The 16684-nt window shown below is 42.2% G+C and overlaps 1 protein-coding gene across 1 annotated transcript in view; it reads left to right on the top strand.

Annotated features, from left to right (window-relative positions):
* znrf1 (zinc and ring finger 1) overlaps window positions 1–16684 on the top strand; it is a 49423-nt gene that overhangs the window by 15242 nt on the left and 17497 nt on the right. The gene's annotated exons all lie outside the window — the stretch shown is intronic.

Raw genomic sequence — 16684 nt, forward strand, 5'->3', positions numbered from 1 at the left:
TGTCTTCCTTCAAGATTACCTTAGCTTTCAATATCTAGCAGTTTTTTAGCGTAACTGTGGGTTGTAAGTGTGTAATAACAGAAGTACACAAAAAAAGAGTTGAATTGAACTGAATTTCAGGATTTTTATCCCCTGAAATTCAAGTACAAAATGTCAATATTTTTAGTCAATTTTACATTTATCCTAAAAAAAAAGGTGAGCCTTAATCTTTAAATTTTTGTCCTTTGTTTCTAATGATGTCCTGGCATGTATGTTACCCTCTATGAATGATTCCATTTGGTGGTCTGGACTACAGCCCAGTGAAGAACCCAGGTAACCAGATAAACTAGAGCTTTGACTTTCAATTTTGTCTAAAATTTATTTTGGTTCTGATACTGATACAAATATGAATTCATTTGCAAGCCTCGTTGCAGTATTGCTCACATAATTCCTGACTTCCATTCACCATGTTGTTTACTGATTCCCGTCAGGCCCACTGTGGTGTCCTGATTGAGCATTCAGGGACTCCTGCAAACAACCTAATTTAACCCCTGATGACGCAGGACGGACACACACACACACACACACACACACGCAGAATTCAAGCTGCATCTGCGACCATTTTTTTTTTTTGTTCCACTCAATCTAATTTTACATCTCCCACCTTTCTGCTCCCTCCACCTTACTGCCATTAAAGATCACATGACCTCCCTGTGTGACAAAAACAATATGTCTGTTTTGGTAATCTCTCTCTTCTCGACACCCCCAACATCCATCCTCTTCTCTTCCTCTCCATCTCACTCAGTCTACTTTTTCTCTTTCTCTTGTTCTGTCCTGTTCCCATGGAAACTGCTGGTCTTTCCGGTAAGGTATGGAGAGTTTGTTGACGAGAGTTGTGTTAGTTGTAAGTGGTGATGTAATCAACAATTTCCAGGGCTGCCATTTATGGTCATGATGACATTAGTAGGCGGCTTGATCAATCAGGCTTCCTCCTGTCTGAGCAGGGAGGTTCTAAGGTTGTGTGTGTGTGTGTGTGTGTGTGTGTGTGTGTGTGTGTGTGTGTGTGTGCGTGTACATGGCTGTGTATTTTAAGCTGTATTTAGAGATGCAAGTGTTAAGCTATTACATATTCAAGGTGGCAAAGACAACAGAGGTCACACGTGTACAAGTAAAAATTGGGAAAGAAATAAAAAGACTGAAATATCACATGTAGTTTGATTTAACACTAATTTTACCTGTACAACAGAATGAATTAACACTGATTATGTTAATGTGCAAAAGTAAATCAACACAGAGCAACAAGACCTATTTTAGTACAAAAACACAACCGTGACCTTGCAGTCATAGAAGCAGATGGCGTGATGACAAAAGCGTGGCCACTTTTCATTGATTAACATTGGTGCTGTGTCTGTTACTCACAGGACTGTTGTTGTTTACAACTGCGGGGATCAGATTTTCTCCTGGAGATACAGAGAAAAACACAAAAGGAAATTTAACAGGGCAAAAACCGTGAGCAGTCAGACATCACGCAGCTTGTTGAGAAGCCCTCACTCTCACGTCCTTCACGCTCAGAGTGCGTGTGAACGGCTGAACGAGGCGCCTCTGCATCACCCTTTGGAGGGAACTGCTGAAATCCATTTAATAATTCCTTCTTTGACAAATTACCCAATTAACCACACATTATCATTGAGTGCACTTTTGGTTTAAGGGCTAATTAACAAATGATAGCTTGCTAACACATATGTTAGCAAGCTACACATGCTAGCAGTGTCATGGAGAGCCTGTTAGCATCCTCAGCATTGATCTGATTTCTGCCTCACAGAGCTGCCAGGCTGCCGGTAAACTCCTAAGTGTACTCCATCACAACTGCTTGTTGAGAAACCTTTCTTACATTGGCTTTTGCAAGCAAAGTGAACTGAATCTGACATCCCATGTCCAAAGCTGTTAACTCCGCATTAACAGTTGAGCCAGGTGTGTAGAAGGTACCGGCTAAGCAGGGTTTGATCTTCTATCTCCATCTCAAGATGCTGCAGTGTTCCTTCATGTCAGCTGTTACTTTGGTTTTTACAGAGATGTTCAAACTGGGATCTCTCCAGGAGGGCTCCAGACAGTTTCAGGGGAGGCTTAGTGAATAGATATGAAAGAATATGAGTTATCAAAGGACATGTAGAACAGCTAAAATATGAGTTATTTGGTTGAATATATGGTTAAGATTTAAAAAAAAAAAACATTTTGGGGGAATTTCCAACATGTCTAAAGCCATAATCGAATAAATGTCCCAGAACGGACTGCTTTCATGTATTTGTAAGTTATGTTAAACCACAATATTAGGCTGCCATGGTTAAATAGTTGGCTGTTTATGGGATCAAGCAATTTAATAACAACCTGATATGGGCATCCAGAAACAAAATATAAGCAATGGAACAGGGGGGCTTATTTCTAGCTTTGCCTACTGGGAAGCCCAGACTTTTAAAAACCTCTAGAGAAGTAGAATGATGGAAACAAAAGTGGATATAGAGGACATAATAGTTTAACTCAGAATTCCATTGTGATATTTATTCCACTGCTTGTCCGTCAAGCACTTGTTGGTCTTCAAGAGGTCTGGTAGCCACACGTCCCTGCAGCTTGCCATTTTCAGCATGTAGTTTGCTACAAGCTTGCTAGCTAACTTGGAGTTTCTTACTGTTTTCTTACTGTTTCTTGTAGTGCGGGGGGGGGGGGGGGGGGGCGTTTAAAATGGCAGCACACAAAAAGCAGAAAGGGTGCAGACTGCTGACTAATAATCATCCAATGGCAAACTTCCACTCCCAATATTGTTCCGTAACACTAGACTACACTGGCCCGATAACATGAGACAAGCCAGCTAAGCCCTCATGCTTGATGAGTAGCCCCAGAGCGAGGAAGTAAAAGTGAGATTGGTTTCTTCCACTCTGAAGAACAAATTTCGGAAAGTTTTGTAACTCAATTTACCGCACCATTAATGGTAATGTCAGCCTCAAAGATGGCAGGCTGCTAAATATTCAACTGAGAGGTCGCCTTTTTATATTTCTGGTGTGGAAGGATATGATGGATTAACACAAATACTCACAGCTTTAGCGTGTAGCACTTTATCTCAACATTTTTACTTTTTACAAAATGCGTCATTAGTGAAACATCCAAATGGGATGGCTCTCCTTCAGCCATCCTTCCATCCATCCATCCATCCTTGTGTCTTCTTCACTGCATGACAAGCAGCACCGCTGGAGTTGGTCTCAGACTTTCCACCGGTAGCATTCTTGGTGTCTTCTCTCCTCCTCCTCCTCTCGATCTGTCGGCCTGACACTGCCTGCCTGGAGTGCCTGTGTGTGTTAAATCTCCGTCTTCAGTCTGCCAAGCCACAAAGATAAACCCCCAGAGTGGCTTTGTTGTGCTTCTGCAGTAGAATCTCTGCCTTCAGCCTGTCTGCCGTGGAGCTAAATCTCAGTATGGCTGCATGAATTTATGTGTGTGCATCTGCAGCTGAATCAGTTTCCAACCTCCCCGCCACAGAGCGAAAATCCCCTCTGTCCTCAGGCCTGGCTTTCCTCGAATTAGAGCAGAAATTGATAAAGTTCCTTGAGCCTGCAGAGGTGAAGGTGGCTTCTCTGTGACATGTGTAACGCTGTAATATTCACGTTTATTAACACTTATTTTTTAAAGCGTTGATTGTTATAAATGAGAGAACAGAGGTGAATCAAGAGAGGAGAAAATACAGTGCAACCTTTTATTAATTTATTCATCCCTCATTTCCGCCATCACAAGCAATGAAACAAGAAAATGATTATAAAAATAAATGGCCTTGATGCATCCATAGAATGACCAGTTATCCCTTAAAATGAAGCCTGGCAGTTTACTTCCCCTGGTTATGCACTTTTACATTTTTAGACATACAAGTCCACGCTTGTCAAGTTTAACTAAATTATTTTTGGATGCTTAGAAAGGCTCTTTTTTTAAATAATAAAATACTTAGGAGTTAACCCTTCAACCTCCAGTCAAAGGCCAGTCTCTGTATCCCTCGACTTGCTGCCTAATGAATCCTTGAACCAAATGTTAAAAGAAGAAAAAAATGATATCAAATAAAAAAAAAAAATTAAATCAAATTGGGTGGTATTGATAAAATTGATTAAATCAACCTGAAAACTAGAAGAAAGCGCAATCTTTGAATTAGTATCCCAGATTGAAGACAAATTAAAACAATTAAACCTGTTAACAATGATACAAAAGCTTTTCAAAGGTTCACCTTGAAAACCACGTTGATTAATAACCCAACATAACAAGAACAAAACATGATGGAATAAAACAGAGGGCCTTCATTGTCACTGGATTACTAAAAAAACAACACGAAATGTAGTTCAAAGGAAGACTGAGTGCATATGGCAGCTAAAGAAGAAAAACTGTTGTGAGAGATGCATGTTAGCATGATTGCAAACACAGAAGAGCTAGCTAGCTAGTTTAAGAGTTAGCATGGCTAAAGATCAGGCAGTCAATCAGGCTTTATTTATGTAGCACTTTTACTACGAAATAAAATGTTACACAGAGTGCTTCATGACAGAACCCCTCATCCCCCCCAAAACACACACACACACACACACACACACACACACACACACACACACACACACACACACACACACACACACACACACACACACACTATATATAAGATGATGTAATTACAGAAAAAACACACCACTCTCTCTCACACACACAAAATATATAAGATGATGTAATTACAGAAAAAACACACCGCTCTCTCACACACACACACACACACACACACACACACACACACACACACACACACACTTTCTCCCTTTTTTTAACTCTGCCATCTTTCCTCCAGTCCCAGACTCTCGACCCGTCCCCCGTCCCCGGTCCCCCACACTCCTCTCCTCATCTCACCCATCGGTGCCCCTCCGTCACACACTCCATGATTCAGTCTCCATGTAGTCTTAGTTTGCTGGCTTTTTTCTCTCTATTGCTCCCCTGTGCTCTCTGTTTCATCAATTCCCCCTTCAACTCTCTGCCTCACCTTCCTCTTACTCTTTTTTTTTTACTGTCCCCTCTGTTTCTCTCCTCCTCCTCCTCCTCCTCCTCACTTCTGCACCATAACGGCTGGATGATTCATCTCTCTTTCTGCCCCCGGACTGTTGTGATCCTCATTTTACTGCACAGTTAAACTGGATTCCCTCCTCTCCTCCTCCTTGTCCTCCTCCTCCACCGACGTCTGTCTGTCCTCTGCAGCTATTGACACTTATCAACCCAAGTGTCTGCCGTGAACGCAGATAACAACCTGGACTGGAAACAATAACGCAGCCTTCATTGGCTCAGTAATTATTGTCCTGCAGGTATTTATCAAAGGTTTGAATGTAGTCAGGGGTTTATTGATTGGAGCAGGGAGACTTGTTTGTGTATCCATTCTGCTCCCAGGTTCTGCTTTGATTTAGGTTTGTGGCCATCTACAGTCCAGCCGTCGTCTCTGGAATACACTCATCTAGGTTTTGATCACACCGTCTGCTGCAGTATTGCTACACCTCACAGGCACTCAGCTTAGGGTCCTCACAATTGTTCTATACGACTGATCTGATGAAATCCGTCACTGCGAGACCGAATCCATGAGTCAGGATTTGCTGACAGACATTTTTCCACTAAAATACTACAGGGGTGCAAAGGTTTTGCGAGCCCAAGGTTCAGTTCGCATTGCATTGATTTTTTTTTGTTTGTTTATTTGGAGGGGGGGGGGCTCAAAGTTTTGATTTCAGTTTGGTTTGTTTTGTTCTTATGAGAGAAGACATCCTCCCCAAGCAATTGACATCTAACTAAGGGGCAACTGTACCGAGCTAATTGAGTAAATTATTTAGATAATAAATGGAAGTCATTGCTGGAAGTTTTTTCAAAAGCACTAAAGCCTGTATGCATCTGTGCAGAGTTCTAATTGTGAAAATGAACTTGGGCTGTGTTTGGATTTGGTAAAATGATTGTTCATATAGTTCAGATATTATTATGCCAAAGTACAGTGGCAGTGTGCATTTTTGGAAGGATTTCAAATATTATTAAAGAATAAAAACATTGTAGATTTACATCGGTGGTGCAGTGGTCAGCACTGTCCCCTCACAGCAAGAAGGTTCTGGGTTCCAGCCCCGGCTCCAGCACAGGATCTTTCTGTGTGAGTCTCCATGTTCTCCCTGTTCCTGTGTGGGTTCTCTCTGGTACTCCAGCTTCCTCCCACAGTCCAAAGACATCAAGAGGGGATGAGGCTGATTGATACTCTAAACTGAGTGTAGGTGTGACTGTGAGTGTGAATGGTTGTCTGTCTCTATGTGTTGGTCCTGCGATGGACTGGTGACCTGTCCAGGGTGAACCCCACCTCTCACCTGAAGGCTGCAGGGATAGGCTCCAGCCCCCCCGCAGCCCTTAACAGGATAAGTGGTAGAAAATGGATGGATGGATGGATTTTACATCATTGTGTGTTTTATTTCCCTGAAGTCTCCCTAAACTTTAAAATAGCCTTTAAAATGACATTGAAATGCTGCTGTGACTCAAAAACCCAATTTGAGACCCTTCTCCTACATGCTAACATACATTAGCCCCTGGGAGATGCTCAGGAACACGAAAACAGGTCAACATTTCTCATCTAAAATTTAGGCTGCTAATGCTACAGCTGCTGGACAGTAGCAGTCATTTATTATGTGCTGAGACTGCGGATGACCTTGTAAACCTCTGCAGGAGTCGTGGTCTAACTTGCTGGTGATGGTGAGCTTGACCTTGATGCCTCCTCGACCAGCTGTGGCCCAGTGGACAGAAACAACTTTATTATTAGCAGTAGTATGAATAAAGACATGTTTAATTGAAAATGCGCTGACCAGAGATTGTGTGTGTGTGTGTGTGTGTGTGAGAGAGAGAGAGAGAGAGAGAGAGAGAGAGAGAGAGAGAGAGATCTGAGGGTTTCCCTTCCTTCCACCAGTATGGAGGTACTGTTAATCTGCTTCCCCAGCAGCATGAATATTGATTATGACATTATATCATATTAGCATGAAGGCAATATTCTTTGAGCAAATCTTCTTCTCATGTTTTCTATAACTTCTTTTTGTAACCCGACAAGCATAACAAATGAGCCTTTCTTATTTTGTCCTTAGATGACCTGTTTTACACTGTAGGGTTATTACATCTCTCACATGATGCGTCTTTCTCTGATTTTCAGTGACGATTCTTCGAAAATAAGATCTCACAGGGGATTCTGAGAGATTTTACTTCTTTATTCTTACAAACTCGGGAAAGAAAATGTTCTAAAAAAACTGCATTTAAATGGAGAGTGGCCTCTGCGGTTGTTTGAATTGATCTAAAATAAAAAAGGAAGCACTTTAGCTTCTGTTTTTAGTAATTTACACACCTAGTGGGATTTATTTGGGCAAATAATTGTTTTATGAATTTTTTATTACAACTACAAATGTATTACAACTATCACGCTGCACAAAAGGAACTTTTTTTTTTTGATAAGTTGGAGGATTTGCCTGCACTTTTATACCACAAATCTATTGTGTCAACCAGTCACATTTCATACATCAGACATCCTGCAACAACAGCAACACAGCAACAATGACGGCCCCCCCCCCCCCCCCCAACAGCGTCAGGGGGTGGGGGGGATGAGAGGCACAGATGTGGTGCTCACTTCCCCAGAAAAGCCGGAAAACGTTCCTTGGAAATCCTAAATGATGTCAGAAACCTAGCTGGTAGAGAGAACTCCTCCTCTCTCTCTCTCTCTCTCTCTCTCTCTCTCTCTCTCTCTCTCTCTGCCTCCTAAAATGTGATGCACCCAGAACTCCTCCGCTTACAGCGAGCAGTGTGATGTAAGACAAGATCACCATTTTTTTTTTCTCCTGAAAAATGAACTGGAACTCAGTGAACTGTTGAACAAGTCTCTCTATGTGGCACATTTGCCTCGTCACTTTGAGTAGATTAGCGGCGAAATAGAAGCGCACAGTTAAACTTGCGTATTAGCACCCGAAACTGCATCAATCAACTCAAAAAAAAAAATCATATTTCTACTTTCCAAATGCGTAAACGAAACAATGCCTCATTTGCATGTTAAGCATGCAACTCCAGTAAGATTGTGAAATCAAAATTAATTGTCCTGGTGTAAATGAGCATCTGCGGAGGTTTTCTGTTGTCGTCTTGTTACCTGTGTCTTTTCCCTCCAGATATGCCGACCTACGTAGTCGCATAGAGAACAGACGTCTGGCACCGGAGGGCCTCTAGAACCAAGCCAACACTGATTCCTATTATTAGTGCTGCTTTTTCTGTTCAAGGCTTCTTCTTCTTCTTCTTCTTCTTCTTCTCCTTCTTCTTCTCCTTCTTCTTCTCCTTCTTCTCCTCCTTCTCCTTCTTCTCCTTCTCCTTCTCCTTCTTCTCCTTCTCTGTTCAGCGGAGAACAAACGGATTGTGTTATAAAAAAACATGATCCGTGTTAATTATTTTTCCTCCTTCTTTAGTTTAGTCGCCGTGCCGTGAAATAAATACGGGTTCATTTCGAGATAAATTTGAGCATGCTACCATATTATCAGTCTAATTTACTCTATGGCTTTTTTGGTAATTACCCTTGAAAAATATGTTATCAGCAGTCGACTGATATAATCATATGAGGATGGAACTTAACTGTAATTAAGTGATTCTTTTTTTTTTTCTGTTTCTGCAGTGACACTGAAGATAAGTCAGACTTCCTTTTGTGAAAGTAGCAGATTTGAATCCGTCACTCTCAAATGTGACAGGCACGCGTTTCAGGGAACGATCCATTTAATCCAAGAACACAGATATACAACGGTGACGGTTTCCTTAAAAAAAAAAAAAAAAGGGTCATAATTTAGTCGTGATTGCAGACATTCAGGGGGGGTTTGGAACAAACCACAGCGGATGATCGTAAGCACAGAATACATGCTATCTTTACAAAAGCGTGATTATTACGTGTTCCACTCGAATGTCCGATGTGATTTAGCTGCGGCGCACGAAAGGAAATCTGCAGTTTGCACGAGCAATCATGCGCAGCTGCTCATGCGGTTGGTGGTGGTCCTGATAAAGAGAAGTCCTGATTTAATCGGAGTCTATCATCCCCAGTGAGGAGCCAGCTGCAGGAAAATCTAGACTAGCAGCCTTTTTGCATTTGAGTCATTATCCAGCTTTGATCCGGGGCGGCTCGCTGAATTTTAATCATCGCATCACAGCGTAGCCCGTCGTTTCCGTTCGACTTTGATTCACTGATGTTTATGACACTAAAACATCAGAGAGAGATGACCAACAACGGGAAAACACAACACTCAGAGTGGCAAATATATGCAACACCTGCAGCCCTTTCAGACGACAGATGAAAATGAATGTATTGTTTTGTTTTTGCATCACACATGAAAGCGGTTCCTCATCCAGACGCTGACGTTCATTCGGCTCTGGATGAGGTGTTGTCGAAGGTTGTGTTGCAGTTGTGAATTGTAATTTTAGTAAAATGTAAACGTCACCATTACAACACGGTTTGATGTGTGCGGACTGAAATCTACAGCGTTGCGTTGGATCAGCGAGATGTGCGTCAGATCAGATGATTCTGACTTTATTCATACAGCCTCTGACTTGATGCACAGAGAATGATGGTGCTGATCCACAAACTGATCTAGAGTCTGCTCCATAGTTACACTGGACCAGGAATCTGTTCACAGACATCAGTCTGGAATTAGGGACCCGACGTTGGATTTTTTTTTTTGTTGATATCTTATCTGCCGGTATCGTCTGTATAAAAACAAGTTTATGTGATATTCAGATTTTTTCCTTACTTAGGAAGACACACATAAACAAGTTGAATTTGAAAGACAAACTTTTTCTTTACTTCAAAAACATTTGGAAAAGCTCATTGCTCAATGTTGCTTTATCATAAACAACCGTAATGAGCAAAAATGAAGGAACTATTTTTGAGTTTTGTGGCCGATCTGAACATTCATCACAGATAAACTTAACGGATAACAAATATCTGCTGATACTGACGACGTGCTGATCTAATCATGAATCACTTGGAATACAGATACATTTAATCAGTGGTAGAGGCCGTCCAGCAACCCAAGGGTCACTGGCTCGATCCTCACTTCCGTGTCCAAGTATCCTTGAGCAAGATACTGAGCCCCTGATTGCTCCTGATGGCTCTGAGATGGACCGGTGACCCGTCCAGGGTGAACCCCGCCTCTCACCCAATGTCAGCTGGGATAGGCTCCACCCCCCCCCCCCGGCAACAGATAAAGGTAACAGATAAGCAGCATAGAAAATGGAGGGAGGGATGGAATTACATTTAATACACATATATATTAGCCCTCCTCATCATTTACTGCACTGTGGTTTACAGCAACTTGCTGATGTCAGTTTGAACATAATTGACACAAAAACAATCCTAATGCTAATTTTAAACTGTAAATTTAAATGAACGACTGAGAGGAAGTTTAATTTCGTCATGTGAGGGCATCTTTGTGCTTACGTCCTAACTAGAGTACCAGGGGCTCCAGAACACTGGAGAGGGAATCCAGCACAAAAAGTTTCACATTTTCTGTGGTTGCTCCTAAGAAATGCTGATTCTTGTTAAAATGTGAGTCCACGGGGAAGTTAATCAGTGTATCTTTTATTCTGCCTGCTGCAGAAAAATGTGGGTTGGGGCAGTTCTGTTTTGTTTTTGGCTTTGCACTGCCGGTAGTCGTTCACCTTCCACCCTATCTTCCTCTCTCCCTCTCTCTCTCTCTCTCTCTCTCTCTCTCTCTCTCTCTCTCTCTCTCTCTCTCTCTCTCTCCTCTCTCTCTATCTGGGTGACTTCAATGGGAATTTTGGCCAAGTTCTCACAGGAAATCAGTCAGGAACATAAATTCAAATTCCTGGATATTAAACAGCAGTTATAGTTAGAATCATTACTGTGACACAAGATCTTCTAAAATTCACTTTATTATCATGTTATTTATATTCGATTGGCGCAAAACCACTTCGTCCCTGCTGAGACGAACAGCCACATATTTGCCACGCTGTGCTGCTGATAAACTCAAATCACCGTAACAATCACCATAATAATGCTGATGAGTTTGGTTTGTATAGCAACTGTCGTTAAAAAAAAGTGCCACAATAGAAGAAAAGATGATGATTAAAGAGGATGCAAATCATATAAAAAGGTGCAAAAGAGACCAAGAGCAAATCAAATGTGCCACTTTTGACCTGTAGATCTCTGGCAGGAGGATGAGGAGGAAGAGGAGGAGGAGGAGGAAGAGGAGGAGGAAGGTGTTGCTGCTGAGACCAGCGGTTCATCCACATTAATATTTACACTTTTTACTGCGACATACAATATGATAATGTCTGTAGCAAGCAAGCGATTTTATTTATACAGAGCTCCTAAGTGCTTGACTTAAAAATAGATAAAAGTGCCGAGCACAAAAAGATTAAGAAATGTAACACGAAAACCACAAATCCATCAGAAAGTCACAGCAAATTTAACTGTCCCAGTGCAGTTGTTGACAAATCAAAGCGCAAGTGAGCAGAGAAGTCGTTACCTTGTTTTTAATAGTGGCAATTTATTTTACGTAGCATAATCAGTCAGTGCAGCTTGAGTCTTTGTTTTCTTTGAGGAACACTGAGAGGGACCAGGTTTCCTCACGATCTGCTGGGTCTTGAGGGTTCGAGTAGAGTGAAATAAGTTAAAGCGTGACGTAGACCTTCATCAATTTTGATACTTCTCCTAAAATGCTGCAGTCATCCGCTTGCTTGAATGGGTTCTTCCTTCACCAAATGTCGACAAAATCCCCCTGGAAGTTTGAGCAGAATCCGGCTGACAGACAAACAAACAAGCAGCCGTGAAAACACAACGTCCTGGCAGACGATGCGAGTGTTCTTTCTAGACAGTGTATAATTTCTTTGTATGAACTATTTCACTTAAAATTGCGCAACTCGCATATTTTATTTTTGCTTCACTGGCAGCACGTATTGAGTGTCTCACTGTCTTCTCAGCGGTGGTCATGCATCACTCTCCCCATGGAATGTTGGATTCATGGTCTCTTCAGGGTCAAAGTGTCCCTCAGTGGGATACAAATGTCCCAGTTTACTCACAATCAGGTGCAGTCCACCGAAGACAGGAAAATTTAGGTGAGAAATCTACCAAGTGACGTAAACCAAATCCTGAGAGTCCAGGATCACTAGCTCAGGTCGCTCACACACACACACACACACACACACGCACGCACCCACGTAAGCCTCGTGTGCAATCACATCATGCGCGCACAAACACACACACATACAAACGCATGCATACAGTGTCACCATAGGCACTGTTATAATTCATTTATGACCTTGTCCTATGATTTATTTTTGTCCCTATCTGACCTCATGCACTCCTTGAATATAAAATGTCTCAGAGGATTTGTGGTCCTTTGCTGAGTTGAACAGAAATACACACACACGCACACACACACACGCGTGCGCGCACGCATCAGTCCTGCTGGACCATGTATCATAACCCTTCATTTCTCCTCAAATGCCTGAACTCTCGCGCCTTCCCTCTGCACCTCTTCACTCATTTCTTCATCTCTCTGCTCATCCCCATGGACCATCTGAAAAAAGCAGGCGAAGAGGGAAAGTGGGTCAACTGCCGCGCGTGTGTGTGTAGGTGTGTGCGCGTATAAATCTGAACCAACAGACTTTTAAAACATTTTTTTCTTATTTAACTGTCGTGCAAAACAAAACTTGCACATGCATTTTGCTGCTTTTTTTAATTTTGTTTTCCCGTATCCCTCACAAATGTAAATAAAAGATAAATCTGCCACTGTAAAAGTCAGAAACTTCAGTTAATTTTATGTGGCATTGCTTTAAATACACTAATTTGCCAGTTTATTAGATATACATGAACGCAGTGTGATACAACAGCCCCTGCAATAAACCCTGCCTGGATGAGGATTATAATCTTCCCTCTGCGCCTGTCACTGAGGAGTTATCCTCTGAGGTGTTCCTAATATTATGCCCATGCCATTTCTATGAATTATCTGACTTAACCAGTCGATTTTTATGTATTGTTTTTCCTTCATGTTCTAAATCAATTTCAATTTCAGTTCAGACAAACATCATAATGCTCATAAGGGAGGATCTGTCGCAGCTCTGTCGTATTTCACTGTACTCGTTTTATCTGGGGATGCCCAGTAAATCGGCTCGTGAGCGTACGAGGAGCTGAGCCTCATTCATGAAATGTTCTTGTGCACAAATCTGCTCTGAAAACATGACAGAATTTTAACCGTCTGTTTGGTCTACAGGCAGGAAGTAAAGTGTTGTGCTCTTGACATTTAAAAGAAGTACACAATAGTTGTACACAACAGTACCTCAACAATTGTTGCGCGTTCCTCTCGTTGGTCATGAATAGAGAAGAGTGTGCTGCCTCCACTTCTGATCAAATGTGCTTTTCTACATTGCTTCGCTGAATGACTCAATATAATGTAATTAGCTGTCAGGTCATACGGTGTTGGGTTGACATAACAGAGCATCACGCCCTGTAAAATCGTAATCAAATAAGTGAAAACCAAAAGGTCGTGACTCACGAAGGTTTCGAGAGCTAAAAACAGAGTCGGCGCGCCAATTCTCACTCACAAGGTCTTTTAAGAGCGTATATGCATCAAAGTGAGTAAAATACACAAGGCAAGGTCAGCTTAAGATCCAGAACGGCTACAACACATCACCTACCTCTGCTGAGAGTGACTGTTCGCAGCTGTCACAGCAGCTGTGTGCGTGTGTTTGTGTGTGTGTGTGTGTGTCTTTGACTGTGTACAACTCATGTAGTTGATCTAATTATCTGTTATGTGTTAAGCTAATATCGTTAGTCCAAAGGCTGCCATCCCCACAGCACAGGAGGGGACCGGGGGGCTGTAGCATGATGAAATAAACAAGAGATGTTTTGTGTGTGTGTGTGTGTGTATTTGTTGAAAATATGCAAAGGGATACGAGTGGGCAAATATGTGCAGATGACTGCTCAAGACCAGCTGATTTAGCCGTTAATATTCTAACTCTTAACCTCAGGAAGAATGGAGGTCGTCTCTCCTGCTTCACTTGAAACACAGCAGCTTGAATTTTTCCTGTATTGTGATTTCAAGAGAACCTATTATGCTCATTTCCAGCTTCAAATTTTAATTCCGGGAGTCGCGTGATTTGCAAATTCCTTGTCTTTATTTTAAACCGGTCCTTTATGCAGCTCCTCAGTTCATCCCGTCTGAAACAATCATCTTTTAGCTCTAAGTACCCTCCTCCCTTAAGGCCTGCTAAATTAAAAACTTTCCAGCGAGTGTCGCGTCCTCTCCGTTTACCCCAGTGGAAGGTTTTCGTTTGCTTGTGTGTGTTAGCGGATGGAGAAGTGCCTCTCAGTACTTCATGGAAGTTAGCAGCCAAAGCTAACGGCACCATAGAGTTGACTGACGACATAAATTGAATTTAATCAACACATCTGAATCATATGAGCTTTTAAACCTGCTAGCTTTTGAATTACTGCATCACTACTGAGTGTCAGTCCGTTAAGCATTGTGGGAGAAAGGCTTCTAAAAATGATTTTGTTTTTTGCACGGTGGTGGAGGTTTAAGTATGAGTTAAATACAACAGCGAGGGATGTGATTGTTGAGTAGGAGTCGGTGTAATAAAGTTACTCAATAATAGGGAAGAGAGCTATTTCCGTGATGTGTCCCTACTGGTATGGATTTACGTTATTTGAGGCTTTCAAACAGCAAATGTTGAGTGTTTACTGTTTGGTGGTAAATACAGAGGGAAGACAGACTGAAAGCAGGCGGTCGGGTTAAAACAGGCCCGAGCTAGAGCTGATAGTGAGACTAACATGTTTACAGTAGTGTATTACACCACTATCTTATATTCATTATGTAATGTATATATTTACTGCATATTATAAGGAGTCATACTGCTGTAATGCTGCATGGGGACCTGCAAGTTTACTTACCGCGTGCACACACACACACACATACACACACACACACACACACACACACACACACGCACACAGATTTCTCCTCCCACTCGTTTGTTGCTTTATTAGAAACACCAGGATATAGCCAGTGGAGTAACTTCCAGCAGCTCCACAGCAAATCCAGCTGTTACTATATCGGTTTCTGAGAGTCAGTGGCCATTTTGGCAGCTGTTGAACTGTACAGGGAGAATAATTGGTGAAATTTCACCGATTTGCACCAGATTTCTCGAAAACAACACTAAACATCATCATGCTGATGCTCGCTATCAACCTGTGTCTGCCTCTAACTACAAATCATTAAAATGACATTAGTCAGGAAGATTAATTGGGCCCTCAGTTGCTATGGGATCAAGAAACTCCCACAAAGACCCAGGTGGAGATTCATCTCACCGCCAGTCCTCTCCTCCCTCTAAATTGATCAATAATGATTAGGATGTAATTGGCCTTGTGTGCCACACTTTATAAGAACTAACTATTAAAGAGCGATTCAAAGCACTAAACAACAGCGACATGCTCTTTAAAGCTGTAATGTGGTGCTTCTGCCGCCATCTTCTGGCAGTGAGCGGTATTACAACTAACGACGTGCACGCACCTCCCCTGTTGTCGAGGTTTTGCCTGTAAAAAAGTGAATAAAATATTTTGAGCATCACACAACTGCTACGGAATGATAATTTGATCCATTTGGAAAGTTTAAGAGCCACCTGATCACGTTATTTATCTACTGTCAAATTAGCAGACGGCTAACAGGAAGTAACTTGCTGGTGTCACAAGTGCTCAGGCTCTGTCCTCTGAGTGTGCTCAGCACACATCCCCCCAGCAGTTCAGGGTTGTCCCCATACTGCGAGATTACCCTAGCAGCAATTTGCTGAATTATTAAGGGACGTTCATTTATGTGAGAGTATGATACACTATAGCTTTACTAAGGTCATGTGATATATATGTCAAAAGGCAGGTAAGGCTCACTATTTGTGTTAATGCTAATTAGGGGATACCATATTTTGCTAGAGGACACTTGGACACGGTCTCCAGGAGAACAACACTAGACAGCCACCCTGCGTCCAGACCACACTGCCCAAATGTTTTTATGTGAGTCACATGACATTCAAGAATTTGGATCATCTGTGACGAGCTGATGTCATATCAATGTAGCTAGAGGGTTTTCAGAGGGGTTCCTTTCACACGTATACATTACGAGTTAAAACTTTGACTATGTTTAAAATCTGACACCGTGTCAGTAGTTGAAAGAAAATGAGGAAAAGTGGGAAAGACAAGGTAGACTTTTTAAAATTGAGTTTAACATTTTTGCACGTGGCATGAAAGGACTACTGGACACGTGTGTGTGTGTGTGTGTGTGTGTGTGTGTGTGTGTGTGTGTGTGTGTGTGTGTGTGTGTGTGTGTGTGTGTGTGTGTGTGTGTGTGGGTTCTGTCCAGTCTGCTCTGCGCTTCAGATGTGTTTATGTTGATGGGTAATTCCATCATCGGGCTCATCGGAGGATAAATGTCTATCATCATCCCATCCATCCATCCATTGTCTTCCACTTATCCTGTATAGGGTTGCGGGGGGGGGGGGGTGCAGCCTATCTCAGCAGCTTTCAGGTGAGAGGCGGGGTTCACCCTGGACAGGTCACCAGTCCATCCCAGGGCCAACACATAGAGACAGACAACCATTCACACTCACAGTC

This window comes from Aulostomus chinensis, chromosome 7, assembly GCF_037954235.1.
Source record: "Aulostomus chinensis isolate RoL2024-O1b breed Wild chromosome 7, RoL_Achi_v1.0, whole genome shotgun sequence".
Lineage (NCBI taxonomy): Eukaryota > Metazoa > Chordata > Actinopteri > Syngnathiformes > Aulostomidae > Aulostomus > Aulostomus chinensis.